Raw genomic sequence first — 18906 nt, 5'->3', positions numbered from 1 at the left:
GAATTCAAGAGTGCAATTTCGAGTCTTTAGTCGAGTCACGAGGAATTAAAAAGTTAGCAAATTTATTTGTTAGAATTATGATAACTTATTGGAGCTGGATTTCATAGGCCCATGGTCCCCATTTTACCTTGGATAAAATCATCTAGATAGTCTCAATTAATTGATTTAATTATCAATTTGAATTATCAAAGTTGACCAGGTCAATTTTGGATAGTTTCACAGAGTTGTGTATTTTTTAGAAGAAAAGAAAAATTAGTGTAGATTTATTAATTAAGATAGATTGGTATCTAAATTAATAAATAAGTTTAAACTAATGTTCAAATTATAAATAATTAATTTGATAAAGAATTTAAATGATTATTTAATTAATTAAATCAATAGAAAATAATACAGGCCTTGATTTTAAGTCCAATGAGCTTTTAATCAAATGAGAAATTTCACAGGCCTAAAGCCCATGATAATTTCGACCTAGAGCTTCAAATTGGCTATTATTTTATTAATTATTTTAATTAAATTAAATGGCCTAATTGAGTCTATAAAAGGAGTGCTTAGAGAGAAGTTAAAAAAACAAGTTTGACAAGTCACAAGTCAAATTTTCGGATAGGTTTTAGATTCTCTCTAAACACAAGTCATTTTCTAAGTCTCTTAGTTATTTTCTCTTCTTCTCTCTGTATCTATCTCATGTGTTGAGAATTGCCTACACCAGTCTAGGTGATTCTAAGGATACATTGGAAGAATGTGAAGAAATTAGATGAACGGTTCAGTTTCTTGATAATACTCTGCGACAGAAAAAATACAAGAGTTAGAGAAACTGAAGGAATGACTCTTTCATTCTGATGCGTATACTGTAACTATTCTTATCTTTGTTTCTATTTGAATTCAATTTTAGAAACATGTTCTAGGTTATCTCATATTAATTTGTTTAATATTAAATCTACATGAAAATAAATAAATATCCTGTATAGAGTTTCCTAACACTTTTCAATTAAATAAAACCAGATAAGTACTTCACACATAACACAACTTTGCACAATACACTCATTCTTTTTTAAATAAACATTCCAAAGCATGGTCATAACCACCTTCACTTATCGGGGTCCAATCCCTAATCTCAACACAGGTACAGTTTTTTTTACCTCGAGTCCTAAGAGGTGACCCCGAGCACGATCCTTTCCTCTCAAGCATATCAGAAACCCCTAGTCACAACATATTAAGGAACATCCATCAAGAAATGAACAGACGGAGAGCTTCACGACCAAGCCCCAGCCCTCGTAACCTCAGATTATGCTAAACTGGGTAGCGGAATCGTTCCCGACCCCTTTTATTGGGTATCCCAAAACCCAAACTCAACATATTTAAAAATCCCGATTTGGCACTGTGGCGCCCCATACCTGCGTTGCGGCCCCACACTGAGCTGAAAGGCCCACCTTAATTCCAAGGCATTTTGTGCTACAGAGGCCACCACTAAGGGCCACAACACCTCATTAGACTGAGAGCTAACCCATAATTTTTTCTCATTTTGTGCCACAACGCCAAGGTTGTCCAAGGGAAACCCACCCTAGAAGACATTCAAGTAGGTTGCAACACTTCTACCAAGCTCCGCGGGGCTACTGCGAAAACCCAGAAAACTTGTGATTTTAGAAATAAAAAACGAACTCAAACCCTTCCCAAAACAGCATACTACCCTATTTCGACCCCCAAAGATCACTAGAAACTCAGGTATTCAACTAAAAACAACCAAAAACCTCTAAAACACACCCAAACTCAAAATCCAAAGATTTTCCAAGAAAACCAAAAGAAAACTCGAAAGCTTCAAGAATTGGATTTACCTCCTAGGATTCTAGTTCCCCAGCTAGATTCCTTAGCTTAGCAGCCCTTAATCCTCGAGAATAAGCTTCCAAATCCCACCAACGATTGCTTCTATGATCAAGGTTTCCAAAGAAAACTTTATTGGAACAAGAAAAAGTGAGAGAGATAGAGCTATAGGTTGAGAACGTGAATGAGAGTGTGTTCTTCAAACTTTGGCTAAGTCTTTAGCTATATCCTTGGCAAAAGACTATTATACCCCTACCTGTTAAGTCTCTCACCAAAGTCCACAAGGGCGAAAAGGTCAATAGTCACCAATTCCCTCTAAACCTCAAATTTCACTTAAAATTTACAATCAAATCTGCTAATCCACTACCAATATTTTCCCTAAATATATCTCATACATCAAAAATTCACAGTAATTCACCAAATTACCGAAATACCCCTAGGCTCTCCCCGAGCTGGGTATTAATCCCCATTGTGACTTTTTTGCTACTTGCTCAAAAGGATGGACTCGTGCCGAATATCTCAAATATATCCACATAATAATGTGGTCTCAAACATATAACACATATGATTACATTTTTACCCTCAGTGGGTCAAAATTACGAAAAATGCCCATTTTTAACAAAAGCGAACCTTTAAGCATATTTAATACACTTAAACCTGCATAATTAGTCATATTATAATGTAACTCACATAATCACATAAATATTCAATAAAACCACAAAGAAATCCAATTAGGCGCTCTCAACCCACTAATCAAGGCACTAAGCCTTATTAGGAATTTTGGGACGTTAAAGTCACCATCTCCGGTGGGCCTCATTTGGTTGGTACAAGTAATGGGGCCAAAAGAGATATTCAGGAGCTGAATACCCATGATGGTGTGGTATTGACTCCAAGGAACACATGTCAAAGCATCAAAGAACAGACAAACAACCCATCATTTTTATGGAAGAGTCCAACTCCCACATAATGATCTACTTGTCATAACTGTTACGCTCGCCAACAGAGGAGTCCAGAGAATTTTGATTGACAATGGGAGCTCAGTAAATGTGCTATTAAAGTCCACATCAGAGAAGATGGGACTCTTAGTTACGGATCTAAAGGCTTCCTCCACAACTCTGTATGGGTTTTCAATTGAGCTCGTGGGACAATCGAACTCATGGTAACTGATAAGTATCAAATTTGTCTGTTTTTAATTCATTATTCTTCTATGATTACGCATTTGATTATTTATTTATATATGTTTCATAATTTTATTTTGTGTTTATAGTACTTCCAAGACATTTGGGTGAAAATAATGAATTTGTGATGTTTTACAAACAATGGTTAAGCTCGGAATTACAAGTCTGAAACTCCATGCTTGATTTTGATAATTTTCAATACTCTTTTGAAAATATTTCAGGAAATACAAGTTTTAGATATTTTTCTTATCATTCAAATCTTTTTGAATCGTCCAATTACGAGTTATATCGAGGAATCTATGGTTAAAACACCATCAATGGGTGCATCTAAAGGAAACAAAAAATAAGAAAAATTGCTATGGTCGCGGCAAGCCTAATTCTAGGTCACGACCTAGGGGACAAAATGCAGTGGCCGCAGCAAGAAATGTACTAGGCCGCAGTCAAAGATCGATTTTCTGGTAAATAAATGTTATATCGGCCGCGGCTGCCAAGAAACAGCAGCTGCCACGGGCGATTGATTTTTCCTTAATTTTTTAATTTTAAATGTATTTTTGAAAGGACTATAAGGAGTTGGGGTTAACTTTTAATATAACTTTGGATTGTGAATTTTAGAGGCTAGAGCAATAGAGGAGGAGGAAAATATATCATCACCTTTATTCTTTAATCTAGTTTTTCTTTCTTCTCAAAACTTCTTTCTTTTCATTGAATATTTATGTTTGTGAATATAAATTTATTTATGGAGTAGTTTTCTTTGTAGTTGAGGTTTATTTCAAAACCCTAGACATGAGATCTTGAATGCATTGATAAATTTTATTCCTTCTATTCCCTTATATTAAATTGCTTCTATTTTTCTATTTGAATGTTATGGATCTTGTAAAATCTTGTTTAGACGACCGCTAATTAGGGTTTTGCATTATTATATTATCATCCTAGGATTGTTATTCACCTAATAGTTTATGATTCTAAGAAGAGTGATAAATTTCAATTAAGGTATTGTGACGGGTATCTTGATTGTGATGAAAAATAGAACCTACATTAAATGAATTGTATGCTTAATGAATTTGTTGCCTAGATTTAATTTTTTCCATAGAGTGTAATGATTTTCCTTAGTTAAATAGATCACATGATTAATGAGTTTATTGCTTAGTAAGAAAGGTTAATTAATAGTGTTTAGCTTTAATCAATTCTAATAGGGAAATTGGGATAATTGACTGCTTAAGTATTATCTGTGGGGTTAATAGTTTAATTGGGAATTAGGGAATATTATTTATCTTTGTTGATAGATTTATTGTCAAAGGTGGAGAGTAACTCTTAACTATTTCTTTTAAATCGCAGTTTCCTTAGTTCTTGTATCATTACTCTTTATTCTTTTTAATCTTCATTTTATTTTATGTTTTAGTCTTTAAAAACTAAATGCCCTAGTTAATTTCTGTTTATTTCTTATTATGAATAATAATTAGAATCATAGTCCTCATGGGTTCGACCCTTATTTACCGCAATACTGAAGTAGTTGGCATAAGTGATTAAAATTAATAATTAAATTTACTGTGGCATACGACAGACATCCAGACATGTGGTTGTTCAAACAACAGTCTGGTCAGCAAGTATCTCGTCAACCCTCGATCAGATAACAAGGAGAGAGTCATTTTTTCATTGATTCATACTTACTCAAAGGCACTTCAAATAATTTCTCGCTAGGCTGGTCGATACACACACGACCAGAGCTGGTCGGATAATACACAAGGAATGCTAAGATTCAGTTAAAACTAGATGTTTGTTAGATATTCAATTATCTTTTATTATTTTATCAATATTTATTACGTAAATCATATAAGGCTGATGGCCCATTTATGTACGTTCCTAAGCCTATAAATCAAAGTCTTAGTGAATCATTATGAGTTACACTGTGATTCTTTAACCTTGAGAGGATTGACTATTTTAGGTACTATTATACACAGATTTTGTACTATCTCAAACTTACGAAACTCATTTGACCCTATTCATTTGATCGGGGGTTTGGGACTTCTACATAAATAAAGGTACTAAAGTGGACGTATGCTATTACCACTCTGGAGCCGAACAGCTATAAAAACCTTCTATCGTTTATATTTCTGAAGTTCATTTCTCATTTCATATCATTTAATTGACTCGGTGTCGTTGGCTAGACCTATGGTCAACATTTTGGTGCTTTTGTTGAGAGATGAAAGAACATTGACAATTTATCGCCTATTATTGACCATGCCTCATAAGATTATTCAAATCCAAAAGGCAGACCAGATGTCCAAAGGCCCACAAAATCCACCTCCACCTCCTCCCTTAGGAGTTACTGAAGAAGAACCTTAGTTGGAGTTGGAAGAAGAAATCGAGGAGATGGATGTTGAAACCCTGCAAGAAACATTAGGAATGTTGCAAGACATGTTGGCCACTTTGAAAGCTAACCAGGAGTATGTGGCTGAGACAATGATCATGCAACAGATGGAGATTGACAGGCAATGGTGAGAGTTGAATGACAGGCATGCGGAAATGGATCGCTGACAGAGGGAGGCCACTACTGCATTGGAAGTTGCTATACACATGGCTCTGGGATATTGACCTGCTAACAATCCCCAAGGTTCTGAGCAGCCTCAAAATCCTCCACCATCGCAAAAATCACAGCACCCTGAAAACCCTCGAGCTACTCGATGAGAAATTCAGCCACAAAATTTTGGTCGACAGAACGAGCAGCGTCCACCCCAAAGATTTGGACGACATAGTGAGCAGCTACCAAGGCAAAACAGGGATGAGTAGCAACCCAGAAGCCCAAGACCCTTGGTCACTCATGAACAGGTCCTTCTTGGAAGGGAACAAGAAAATATCCCTCTAGGAAATAGAAGGAAGCTTGACATAGACTCTGTGGTCGAAGGTTCCCCACGACATAATAATTCCCTGGGACCTAGCGACTAGCATAGACCACAAAGGCCACCACCTGTTTATCATGACTGCCTTGATCATAGAGAGGAAGACAACATATATAGTCGATCACGAACAAATCGGTCTTATTACAAGGATGAACATGACTATAATGAAGGAGATTTGGAATATTATCATAATCAAATTAGAGATTCTGGTCGACAGGACGAGTAGAGGTGAGGAGAACAGGCCTATGAACAACCGACCAAAGATTCAAAATGCAGGGGGGCGACCAAGAAATGCTAATGAGTTTAACCGCTTAGGTGGGTCAGAAGAAAGATATAGAGAAGAAGATTTATAGAATATGCTGAATGATCGTACAGAAAGGCACCATGAAGACATTCCAGCAGCCGCTCCAACTCCCACAATCCCAACAGATGTTCAGGCTCAAATTGATTCACTAAATCAGGTTGTGCAACAATTGGTCAAGAAAAAGACTTCTGATATGGAAAGCGCCCCGTTTATCAACATGATTTCTCTTGCAGAAGTTCCATGCAAGTTTAAGATGCCCATCCTGCACAGCTATACAGGTGAAGAAGACCATGTATTTCACGTTAATGAGTTTGTGATACAGATGGATATTCAAAAGGTATATGAAGATGCTCAATGCAGTATATTCCCTGCTACCTTGCCTAACGCAGCTTAGGAATGGTACTTTAAGTTCCAACCTGCTATAATTACTTCTTGGGAGATTTTTGTCAATGAGTTCTACGGGCAGTTTTATGATGTTTGCATACATCCCACAGAGGCTAATCAGCTAGCAATATTGGACAAAAATAAGGAGAGCCTTTGAAATAGTATATCCAGAGATTTATGAGAGCAATATGGGATACAAAACTACCCGAGAATTCCTAGATCAAGCAGATAAGTATATCAAGTTGGAGGAAGCCATAGCCAATGAGGGGAAAGCTGAAAATGTGGCACATAGTAAGAAGGAAGAGTCAACTAAGGTTGTTAGTGGTTCGAGTAAATCGAACAACGATGGAGGGAAAAATAATGGCAAGAACGGAGGAAAATGGGCAAACAACGACTCTGCTACGTCTGATAACAAATGCCCTAAGTAGACTAAGTACGAGCCAAGATTCACCAATTATACAACACTGGTCGATAGTCGGGCTGAGGTTTATCAAGCCAGTCACATTGTTGTCCCTTATAGATGACCAGCTCCCATCAGAAATGACATTTCAAAGAGAGACACAATAAGGTTTTGTCACTTCCATAATGACTATGGCCATGATACGAATGAGTGCAATCAGTTAAAGGATGATATTGAATTTCTAATATGATAAGGACATTTGATGAGATATGTATGAGAAGGGTTTGACCCCCAACAAACACCTGCTAGAGGCAACAAGCAGACATGTGGACGTCAACACTTGCCTACGATACACCATGCCCCGGTCGTAGGCACTATGCTTATAGTTTATGGAGGATCACACATCGCTGGTGACAGTTCTAAGGCACGAGAGAGATATGCTAGGACTCTACATCATGAGCAAGACATCGAAATGCTAATAGTTGAGGAGCGAACTCCCAAAAAGGCTTGTGTAGAGGGAGGCTATATAAATTTCTCTTAGCAAGACTCGTAGTATGTTCAGTTCCCACACACGGACCTTATGGTCGTTGATGTCGAAATAGCTAACATGATGGTGAAGAGGGTGCTAGTTGACATGAGAAGTTTAGTCAACATACTAAATAAGTCATCCTTAGAGAGAATGAAGCTATCTGTTCTATATTTAGAACCTTGCAACCAGAGGACAGGGTCAATCAGGCTTCTAGTGACTGGAGGAACTGCATCTGCAAATAGGACAATACTCACTACCTTTGTCATAGTTGACTGTCCTTTTGCATACAATGCAGTTGTTGAAGGTCTATTATGGTGGAGCTGCGAGCATTTCGCATCTTGCCATGAAATTCCCAACTAATTTGGGGATACGATGTATTTTTGGAAACCAAACGGAGGCTAGGGAATGTTATAACTCTTCAATTAGAAAGGCAAAGAAGAGTGGACATAGTACAAGTATCATTTTCGTAAGCATCCTTAATGGACAGAAAGGAAGGTTGCAAGGGGTTGTTAATGAGCTTAATGCCCAACCAGGTGATCAAGTCACCAATTAGGGTGTTTCCCAAAGTAAGGAGAGGGAGATAGATCCTCACTTTGGGGATTTTGTTGAAGTGATTGGACATGTGGAGAGGATACAGTTATAATAAAAACATTCGACTGGAATCCTGAAAGTCGGTAAATACTTATAAACAACAATAAGAAAAGAGCTGGTGGAGATTTTGAAAAAAAAATCAAGAAGCTTTCACCTGGACGCATAAAGACATGATTGGAATCGATCCAGTAGTCATTAGTCATGTCCTGAACATATACAAAAGATTTCCACCAGTGCAACATAAGAGAAGGTTGCTCGATAAAGATAGGTCAATAGCCTTAAAAGAAGAAGTTAAAAAGCTCAAGGAGAAAGGGTTTATTCGAGTAGCGTTTTATCCATCATGGGTCTAAAATCCCGTCCTGGTCCCCAAAACGAATGGTAGATGGAGGACATGCGTGTATTTCACATACCTCAATAAAGTCTGCTCGAAGGATTGCTTTCCACTACCAAGGATCGACCACTTGGTCGATATTACATCAAAGACTATCTTTTATGGATGCTTATTCTAGGTACAACCAAATAAGTATGCATCCCCCAAACAATGAGCATACCAGCTTTCAGACTGATACCGGGCTATACTATTACAAGGTAATGCCATTTGGTTAAAAAAAGTTGGGGTAACTTACCAACGCTTAGTAAACCACGTGTTTAAGGACCAGATCGGCAACAATATGAAAGTACATGTCGAGGACATGATGGTAAAGTCAAAGAAAGCTGGTGGACATGTAGCTGGCTTCTTGGAGTGCTTCAACATCTTAAAGAAATATCAGATGAATCTAAATCCTCTCAAATGTTCCTTTGGGGTAGGTTCTGGGAAATTTCTTGGATTCATAGTAAACTCGCTGGGGATAAAAGCCAACCCTGAGAAAATCCAAGCTCTGATCAAGTTGAAATCACCCACCGACGTCAAGGATGTTCAAAGTCTTACAAGAAGAATTGCTACTCTCAGTTGATTCATTTCAAAACCAAGGGACAAGTGTGTCCCATATTTTAATCTATTGAGGGGCAGTAAGAAATTTAATGGACTGTAGAATGCGAACAGACTTTCCAAGCTATTAAACATGATATGGCACAACCTCTCATTCTATCCGAACCAGTTGAAGGAGACACTTTGTTCATTTACCTAGCAGTCATGAAGTACGCTGCTAGCACAGTCTTGATTAGATAAGAAAATAAAATCTAGAGTGTAGAATATTACTTAAGTAACCGACTGGTAGGGGCAGAATTGAGGTATCCAACCATCGAAAAATTGGCCTACTATATGTTGCTGGCATCCCAAAAGTTGCGACCCTACTTTTGATAACAGTAATAACTGACCAGCCATTGAGACAAGTGTTGCAAAAACCAGAAGTCGCTGGTCAATTACTTAAGTGAGCTGTAGAGTTGGGACAATTTGACATTACCTACCAACCACAATCAGCTATAAAAGAGTGAGAACTGGCTGATTTTGTAGCAGAATTCACAGGACTGCCAATCACCGAGCAATCAATCATAGCTAAGGAGTCAGAAGAAGAAAACCCAACCTGGAAGTTATTTGTTGATGGTTCATCAACGGAACACAACTCCGGAGTAGGTTTAATTCTGATCACTCCAGAAGGACACCATATTCATTTTGAAACAAGTATACTTATTGGGACAGTTCAGTAAGTATACTTTACAACAAGTAACTCATGAACAAAAATAAAATGCAAATTCCTCGGAAAAGTTAGTGCAAAAGAGGTTGATACACTAAACATTGTTATAGTCAAACATCTAGCAGCTTCTAGAATACAAGAGAAAGACTCTATCATGGTTATTGACGTCGTCAATACTTGGATAATTCCCATAATACAATACCTTGAATAGAATATTGCCCACTAATCAAAATGGATCAAAAAGACTTCAGAGGCAATCTGCTCAGTTTATATTAGTCGACTAAACCAATGAGAATATTCGCTACCATTGTTATAGTTTGTCACCAATGAAAAGGCCAAAGAAATTTTATAGGAAATACATGAAGAAATCTGTAACGCCCTACTAATCCAGAACTGTTACACTGTGTGTTTTAAATTAGTGCTTAACTCGCTAAACGAGTCATTTGGACTTAAAATGTGCAATTAAAGCTAACTCGAGGATTAGGTATTAAAATTTTTGGTCAAACAGTAATCATTTCATTAAAAAGGTTTAACTCTATACACGGGATCCCAAAAGGAGTGTATAAAATGATACGTATACAAAATAAATACAAAGGGTCGACCTAGGAGGCAAAATTAGGGTTCAACCCTAGTTCCAACAAGTAATCATGGCCATGATGGTCGAGCAGGCCGCATATGTACTCAATGCCCCCGAAGCCCTCCAACTCATGGCTTGTCCAGCTTTTCTTTGCCCTTACTTAAGTCCAATGGGCTTATAATAAAATGGGAAAGTTCACGGGCCTATAGCCCATGATATTTTCGACCTAGGGCTTCAAAATGGCTATTATTTTTTTGATTTTTTAATTAAATTGAATGGCCTAATTGAGTCTATAAAAGGAGTGATTAGAGAGAAGTCAAAACAATAAGTTTGTAAGTCACAAGTCAGATTTTCTGATAGTTTTAGATTCTCTCTAAACACAAGTCCTTTTCTAAGCCACTTTGTTATTTTCTCTTCTTCTCTCTATATATATCTCATGTGTTGAGAATTGCCCACACTAGTCTAGGTGGTTCTAAGGATACATTGGAAGATCGTGAAGAAAATAGAAGATCGGTTCAGTTTCTTGATAATACTCTGCGACAGAGAGGATACAAGAGTTAGAGAAACTGAAGGAAGGATTCTTAATTCCGTTGCGTATACTGTAAGTATTCTATTCTTTATTTCTCTTTGAATTCAATTTTAGAAACATGTTTTAGGCTATCTCGTATTAATTTGTTTAATATTAGATATACATGAAAATAAATAAAGATCCTGTATAAGCTTAATCCAACAAATATGTCATGGGAAATCCCGAAATATTAGGGAAGAAAGGTGGCAGTTATTAAAAAGGTGATATTTTTGGGAATCGTGCATTCCTTAAAGACAAACCCTAATTTTGTACCCGATATCTTGGTCTGCAAGATACGATTTCTAAAATTTGAAAACCCAAAAAAGGAACCATTTTTGGACCCCTTTTCGCAGAAACTGGGTTTTAACCTAATGTCCATCAGTCGAAGCACCCTAATCCTAGTGCGTTAAACTAGTGAATGGATAAATGGGATGAGAGTAAATCCTAATGCCTACGGTGTAACAGAAGCATAAGCATGCATAAAAAAAATGTATATACATATAACGCAAAGAAACCATAAACCGAAAACTTACACAATGTAATCGGTGGAAACAGAGAAATGGATGATTGAACGAGCAGTTGCAAATACGATCTCACTGATTCAAAAAGTCCAACTGTGTTATGTCTCCTGGTCTTCAGGGGATGTTTCCTTGTATGTAGGAGTTACAGAATTTAATGTCATTATTCCCATTAATGAAGAGGAGTATCTTTCCGAAATATGTGGGAACAAACTCTGAGAACCCTCTATAAATAGATAGATCATGAACACTTAGAGGGGACGGATTTTCGATATCTTGAGAGAATTTATGGAGAATTCATCCCTGAAGAATTTCCTGAAATATCCAAAGTCTTAATAAAATTGACTCGTGGACTAGGCAGAGTTAACTGATGAACCACGTAAAACTCTTGTTGTTATTCTGTATTATTTATCTGTGCCATAGTTCTTGTTGTTTAATTGCTCTACATTTTAAGTTGACGAAAAACGACATCAACATATAGGTAGTACCCATCAATCCATTTAAGACCTCTTCAACCGTGTAGTCTCATTGAACATCTTTACCCGATCTTTCCCCTTATGGATCACGGGATTCTGACTGTCCCAAAAATATCTCAAAAATATCATATTTTTAAATAATTATCATTGTAAAATATCTCAAAAATATCATTTTTTAATTTTTTTTAATTATTTGTTTTATTTTAAGTGTTTACAAATTACTGTTAAATATAAGAAAATACCGGAATATCATATTTTTAAATATATTATCATTTCCTCTGCCAAATCAGCTTCTTTATAGTCGTGTCCATCTCGAAAATGCGATCAATTATGTCGCGACTTGCTGATCGCACTATCACCTCCTCTTGCTGGCATGTCCCGAGCGTCAGGGGGAGGCCTGCGTTGGTCGGTGGGTCCCCGGGCATTATTATGTCGTGGGGGGGCCTTGATCGTAGAGCCTAGCTCGACTTGTCTTCTGCAAGCAGAAGGATGCTGTCCCCTATTTGGTGGGTTCGGTTCCTCAGCAGTTTGGCATCTAAGGCTTCAGGGAGGTTGCCCGGCCCTATTCTGCATTTAATGCTGGGAATTATCTCAACCAGAACGAGAAGGTGGTTGCTGCTCAGGGTTTTGAAATGGAATATCCTGTTGAGCCGAAGGAGGTTGTTCTGGCCTCTGAGGGCTTGCCGGCTGAGGTGGAGGACTTGGGTCTAGGCCTTGTTGTGGTGGTGCACTTGGTGGCTGATCCGATTGAGAAGTTGCCACATGTTGTCCTCGGGCTAACTGAATGGCTGCTTCCAGGGCGGCAGTGGCATCTCTCTGTCGGCGGTCCATGTCAGCCTGCCGCTCATTCAATTATTGACGTTGATGGTCAATTTCTCTCTGTTGCAACGCCAATGTCTCAGCCACATTCTCTTGATTAGCCCTCAGATTGGCTCACTCCTCCTACAACACACTCAATGTTGTCCTCGAGGTCTCAGAATCCATCTCCTCCTCTTCGAAATCCAATTGTGGTTCATCTTCAGCCACATTTGGTGGAGGACGCTGGGTGGATGCAGCACCAGAGGTTTGTCCCGTCTTTCTGGATGTTTTTGCCATTTGATTTTTCTAGAAGTCTTGAGTTGAACTCTCAATGAAAGCACCAAAATGTTGACCTTCGAATTGGCCAACGACACGGAGTCAGATAAATGATATAAAGTAAGATGAAAACTGAGAAGAACTCTAGACAAAAAGATAAACGACACAAACAATTTATAGTGGTTCAACCCCAATAGAATGGCAACAACCTACGTCCACTTAGTGTTCTTATTGATCTAGTAACAGTGATCAATGAACTATGGTTCACGAGTTTCACTAGATCTCAGATAAATATAATTGTGATGGATAACAACACTCTTTTTCTCTCTTAGAATCTCTTAGCTTAAGCGTTCTCAAGCCAAATGTTTGAAAAGCAAAAAGTCCCCTCTCTCGAGCCCTTTGATTCTTATTTATAGGCTCAAGGAGGTTCACATGGGTCAATGGGCCTTAATTACATTTAATACATGTGTATCTAAACAATAATGAAAATTGTAATTAATACGTAATTACAAGATTGCATATTTAAAGGAAATAACTTAATATATGCGACCAGGCTGGTCGCCCTTGATTACTTGATAAGCCAATGACCCTGGTCAAGGATCGAGGAGGATATGTTCACTTAAAACTGCCACGTGTTTCCCACATGTAGATCAATCCTGCCACGTCATCGGGTAGTCCATTCTTGGGTAAACAAAAATAAAATAATAATAGAAAAATTCATAGTGTGGACATTAGTATACATGCATCAACTATTTTTAGTTTCTAATGTATCTCGCAATGTCATTTGATGAAGAAAAATAGCTTCAATCACTTGATAAAAAATAAACTATCACACAAATTTATAAGATAAGAAATGATATGTATGACTATATTATTTTTAAATAAATATGATTTGATTATTTTAATTATCATAAAATATCTTAAAAACATCTTATTTTAATTAATTTATTTAATTATTTTTGTTTAAGTTTAAGTTTGTTCTAGTTTTTGAATTTGACAGTGATAACAAAATATTATATATTATATGTTTAATATAATATTAAGTTTAAGTTCAATTAAATTTTATTTAAGTTATAAAATATATGATTTTATTTTTTTAAATAATTATCATTGTAAAACATATCAAAAATATCTTATTTTAATTTATTTGAATTTAAGTCATGTTTACAATCTAACGTTAAATATAAGAATATTCTGTTAAATATAAGAATATTCCGTTAAAGTTAACGGGAAAAAAAATAAAAAACCGTTAAAACTAAGAATTTACGTTATCTACACACTTATTATATAGAAGATATATATATTTAAATAATAATATCTTATAAATATATCATTTAAATTTTAAAAATTACATTTATTATTATAATCAATAAAATGAATAAAAAAATTAGACTAAAGGAGAAAATAGATTGAGTGATTTGAAGAGTTTTTAGAGTGCCACATCATCTCCTTTGTGCTCTCTTTTATTATTATAATCAATAAAATGAATAAAAAAATGGATTAAAGGAGAAAATAGATATATAGTGGTTTGAAGAGTTTTTAGAGTGTCACGTCATCTCCTTGGTGCTCTCCTTTATATATATATATATAGGGTAGCACTTCGATGCAGTCAATTTTTTGGCTGTATCGGTGCAGCCAGGGCACGATTCAAGCATTTAAATAATTTTTCTTTCCAATTTTTTTTATGACAGTGTACATTGTTGTCATTTAAGACATCATGCAAATTTTCAAAAAATTCAGAATAATTTACAGTGCCGAAAACAAAGTTCAAACAGTTGAATTTTCCACGCTCATACAAAAAACAGACATGAGTGCAACAACCTTGTTTTCGACACTGTAAACTATTCGGAATTTTAGAAAAATTGTAGGATATCTTAAATGATAACAATGTACACTGTCATAAAAAAAATTGGAAAAAAATTTATTTAAATGCCTGAACCGTGCCTGTGCTGCATCGGTGTTGACCGTGTTTTTGTCCAACGACGTGTGAACATCAAAATCGATAAAACCTTCAAGAGAAAATAAACGACACAGACGATTTTATAGTGGTTCAGCCCCAATGTGATGGTAATAGCCTAATCCACTTAGAGTTGTGATTATAGATCTGCACTCAAGATCAGATGAACCTGAGCCAACTGAGTTTCTTCGGTGCAGATTACAAGAATACAAGAATTCTCTCAAATACAAGTACTCTCTCTCTCTAGAAAATTCGGATCAAAAGTTCAAAAATCCAAAAGTCCCCTTTATGATGCCATAAGCCTTGTATTTATAGGCTCAGGATCGTACAGATGATATCCCCCATAATCAGGATATTTTATTATTCTCATTATATTAAAATTACAATAATATTCAAAATATAACAATACACTAAATTTGTGGGATAAATTGAGAGATTCCCGCTTATGCCAAGACCGATTCTTGTTGAAGCCGTTTCTGGGAATCTTGACGTAGTCTTGCTCTATCTAGTCGATCCATATCACATTCAGTCTGGTCGGCCAAACCTTCACTGGGCAGACATGCACTTGGCTGGGCAGACATGCACTTGACTGGGCAGACAGGTCATGATTGGGCAGACATGCACTTGACTGGGCAAACATGCACTTGGCTGGGCAGACAGGTCATGACTGGTCGGACATGGTCATGACTGGTCAGACATGGTCATGACTGGTCGGACATGGTCATGACTGGGCAGACAAGGTCATGCCTGGGCAGACAATCATATGACTGGTCAGACAAGGTCATGCCTGGTCGGTCATGACACTTGACTGGCCAGTCAAAATTCTTCATTGGTCTACCGGGTCACTCCTAAGCCAGATCACTTTATCACAACTCTAAGGAGCCAATATATTAATTGATTATCAATGTGTCATTTACGGACCATGCACTGCCACTTGTCACCTCTATTGCCACGTCATCGATCTCCAATTTTTGGGGATAACATTTGCCCCCCAAGTTTATTATACGATTTTCTCGTATGATAAACTTTTCTTCTAGCAAAATGTTCTTGAGGTCATTCAAAATCTCCTTTCCAGTCGTGGGATAACTTTCACGTAAACCCACGACTGAACTTGCCTTATGATTTCTTCAAATTCTATTTTTTGATCTTGTTGCAGTATGTGTTTTGGATGAGAAATGGTGTTTGTGCTAGATGGAATTTAGGGCTTTGCTTTTCGGAATGGGTTTATGGTATGTTGGGGTATGGCCGATTGGCCATTGTTCTTGGAATTGTTCAGAAATTCTAGTCCGATCGGATGCCTAAGCATGGGCTCGGACTAGGGCTCTCGGCACCTCGGACACGCACCCTCGGATGCTTGAGCTGCTCGGACTAGATCCCTCGGAGCCCTCGGACATGCATCTTCGGACACCAGGTGTCCGGTAGAACACCCACGCACTCACACCATGGACGCTGGGCTCTTTGGACAGCAGTGTCCGCTCGGACACCACGCAACTCCTCAGGTGTCTCGGCACCAACAGCTCTTCGAACCAGGTGTAACTCCTCGGACATAGGTGCGGCAGCAGCTCGGTTGGCACGCAGCATCCGCTCAAACAGGTGCGGCAGCAGCTCGGCACCCAGATGCAACCCCTCGGACACAAGTGCTGCTGGTCGAACACCTTCGGCGTGCCCCTCAAACACCATGCAAGCCGCTCGGACACGCTGGGCCATCCAAAGGTGTTTGCTCGGACACCACGCACATGGGTCACTTTTAAGTGTTCATGATCTATCTATGTATAATATTTAATCTCAACACTGTCAGGCACACAAATCCTATCCTTGTATCTTAGCAATCCACCATTAGACACCGTGAAATCGTTGTTGCCACCTTCTTGTACTAAAGCCTCTTGTTTCACCAAGGCTTCATCCAATTTCTGTCCTTCTCGGATTTGTTCTAGTAAAGAGGATTGCAATGTGAGGTTTGCTAAACTTCCTGTCACAATTTCAATCCTAGCATCTATGATCTCTTTCTGAAGAGGCATCTCTATTGCATGCAGTGCTGAGACACTCCCATGTCCCCGCCTGCTCAAAGCATCGGCAACTACGTTTGCCTTGCCTGGGTGGTATAGAATCTCACAGTCATAATCCTTTACTAATTCCAACCACCTTCGCTGCCTCATGTTCAGTTCCTTTTGTGTGAAAAAGTATTTCAGACTTTTGTGGTCAGTGTATATCTCACACCTATCTCTGTACAGGTGATGTCTCCATATCTTGAGTGCGAATACTACAGCTGCCAATTCAAGGTCATGAGTGGGATACCGCTACTCATAATCCTTGAGTTGTCTGGAAGCATAAGCTACCACCTTCCCTTCTTGCATCAACACGCATCCCAAGCCGTTCTTTGATGCATCACAGTGCACCACAAATTTTCCGCCCTCAGTGGGAACACAAAGGATAGGCGCGGAAATCAACTTATCCTTCATGGTCTGAAAACTCTCTTCACATTTTTCTGTCCACGCAAACTTATGATGTTTCCGGGTTAAGTTGGTCAACGGGGTAGCGATCTTCGAGAAACCCTCGACAAACTTTCTATAATAACCTGCCAACCCTAAGAAACTCTATACTTCTGAGGCATTCTTTGGCTGGGGCCAGTCTCTAATGGCCTCAATCTTTGATGGGTCTACTGCAATTCCATCCTTGGAGACTATGTGCCCTAAGAAGGTTACCTGTTCCAGCCAAAACTCGCATTTAGAGAACTTGGCATATAACCGATGTTCCCGTAATCTGTTTAGAGTCAATCTCAAGTGCTCTTCGTGCTCCTCCTTGGTCTTTGAGTAAATGAGGATATCATCAATGAACACTACTACGAACTTGTCCAAGAAATCCTTAAATACCCTATTCATCATATCCATAAAGGCTGCTGGGGTGTTGGTGAGTCCAAAGGACATCACTAAGAATTCGTAGTGCCCATAGCGAGTTCTGAAGGGCGTTTTTGGAATGTCTCCCTCTTTCACCTTCAACTGATGGTACCCAGATCGCAGGTCAATCTTCGAGAACACTGAAGCCCCTTGTAGCTGATCAAAAAGGTCGTCTATCCTAGGCAAATGATACTTATTCTTAATGGTGACCTTATTGAGCTCTCGAAAATCAATGCACATCTTCATACTCCCGTCCTTCTTCTTCACAAATAGAACTGGTGCTCCCCATGGCGAATGGCTAGGTCTTATGAACCCTTTGTCCAACAACTCCTGTAGTTAGTTCTTAAGTTCCTTTAACTCTATCGGCGCCATTCGATAGGGTGCCTTAGATATCGGTGCAGTTTCAGGTGCAAGCTCGATTACAAACTCGATCACTCTGTGCAGTTTCAGGTGCCTTAGATATTTATTGACTATCAATGTGTCGTTTACGGACCATGCACTGCCACTTGTCACCTCTATTGTCACGTCATCGATCTCCATTTTTTGGGGATAACAACCAGTGTAGCCAAAATGTTGGTTGCACCGAAGTCTCCCCCTATATATATAAATATATAGATTGGTGCTCTCATTTATTATTATAATCAATAAAATGAATAAAAAAGAGAAAATAGATCGAGTGGTTTTAAGAGTTTTTAGAGTATCACATCATCTCATTGGTGTTCTCATTTATATATATAGACTTTATTATTATAATAAATAAAATGAATAAAAAAATTAGATTAAATGAGAAAATAAATAGAGTAGTTTGAAGAGTTTTTAGAGTGTCATATCATCTCTTTGTGCTCTCATTTATATCTCTTCTATATAAAAAGTGTGTAGATAACAGAAATTCTTGGTTTTAACGGTTTTTTTTTTAATGTTAACTTTAACGGAGTATTCTTATATTTAACAGAATATTCTTATATTTAACAATAGTTTGTAAACATTACTTAAACTTCAATAAAATTATTAAAAAAAATTTTAAATATGATATTTTTGAGATATTTTACAATGATAATTATTTAAAAATAATAAATAATTAAATAAATTAAATATGATATTTTTGAGATA

This window comes from Humulus lupulus, chromosome 3 (assembly GCF_963169125.1).
Source record: "Humulus lupulus chromosome 3, drHumLupu1.1, whole genome shotgun sequence".
NCBI lineage: Eukaryota > Viridiplantae > Streptophyta > Magnoliopsida > Rosales > Cannabaceae > Humulus > Humulus lupulus.
This window is presented reverse-complemented; position numbering follows the sequence as displayed.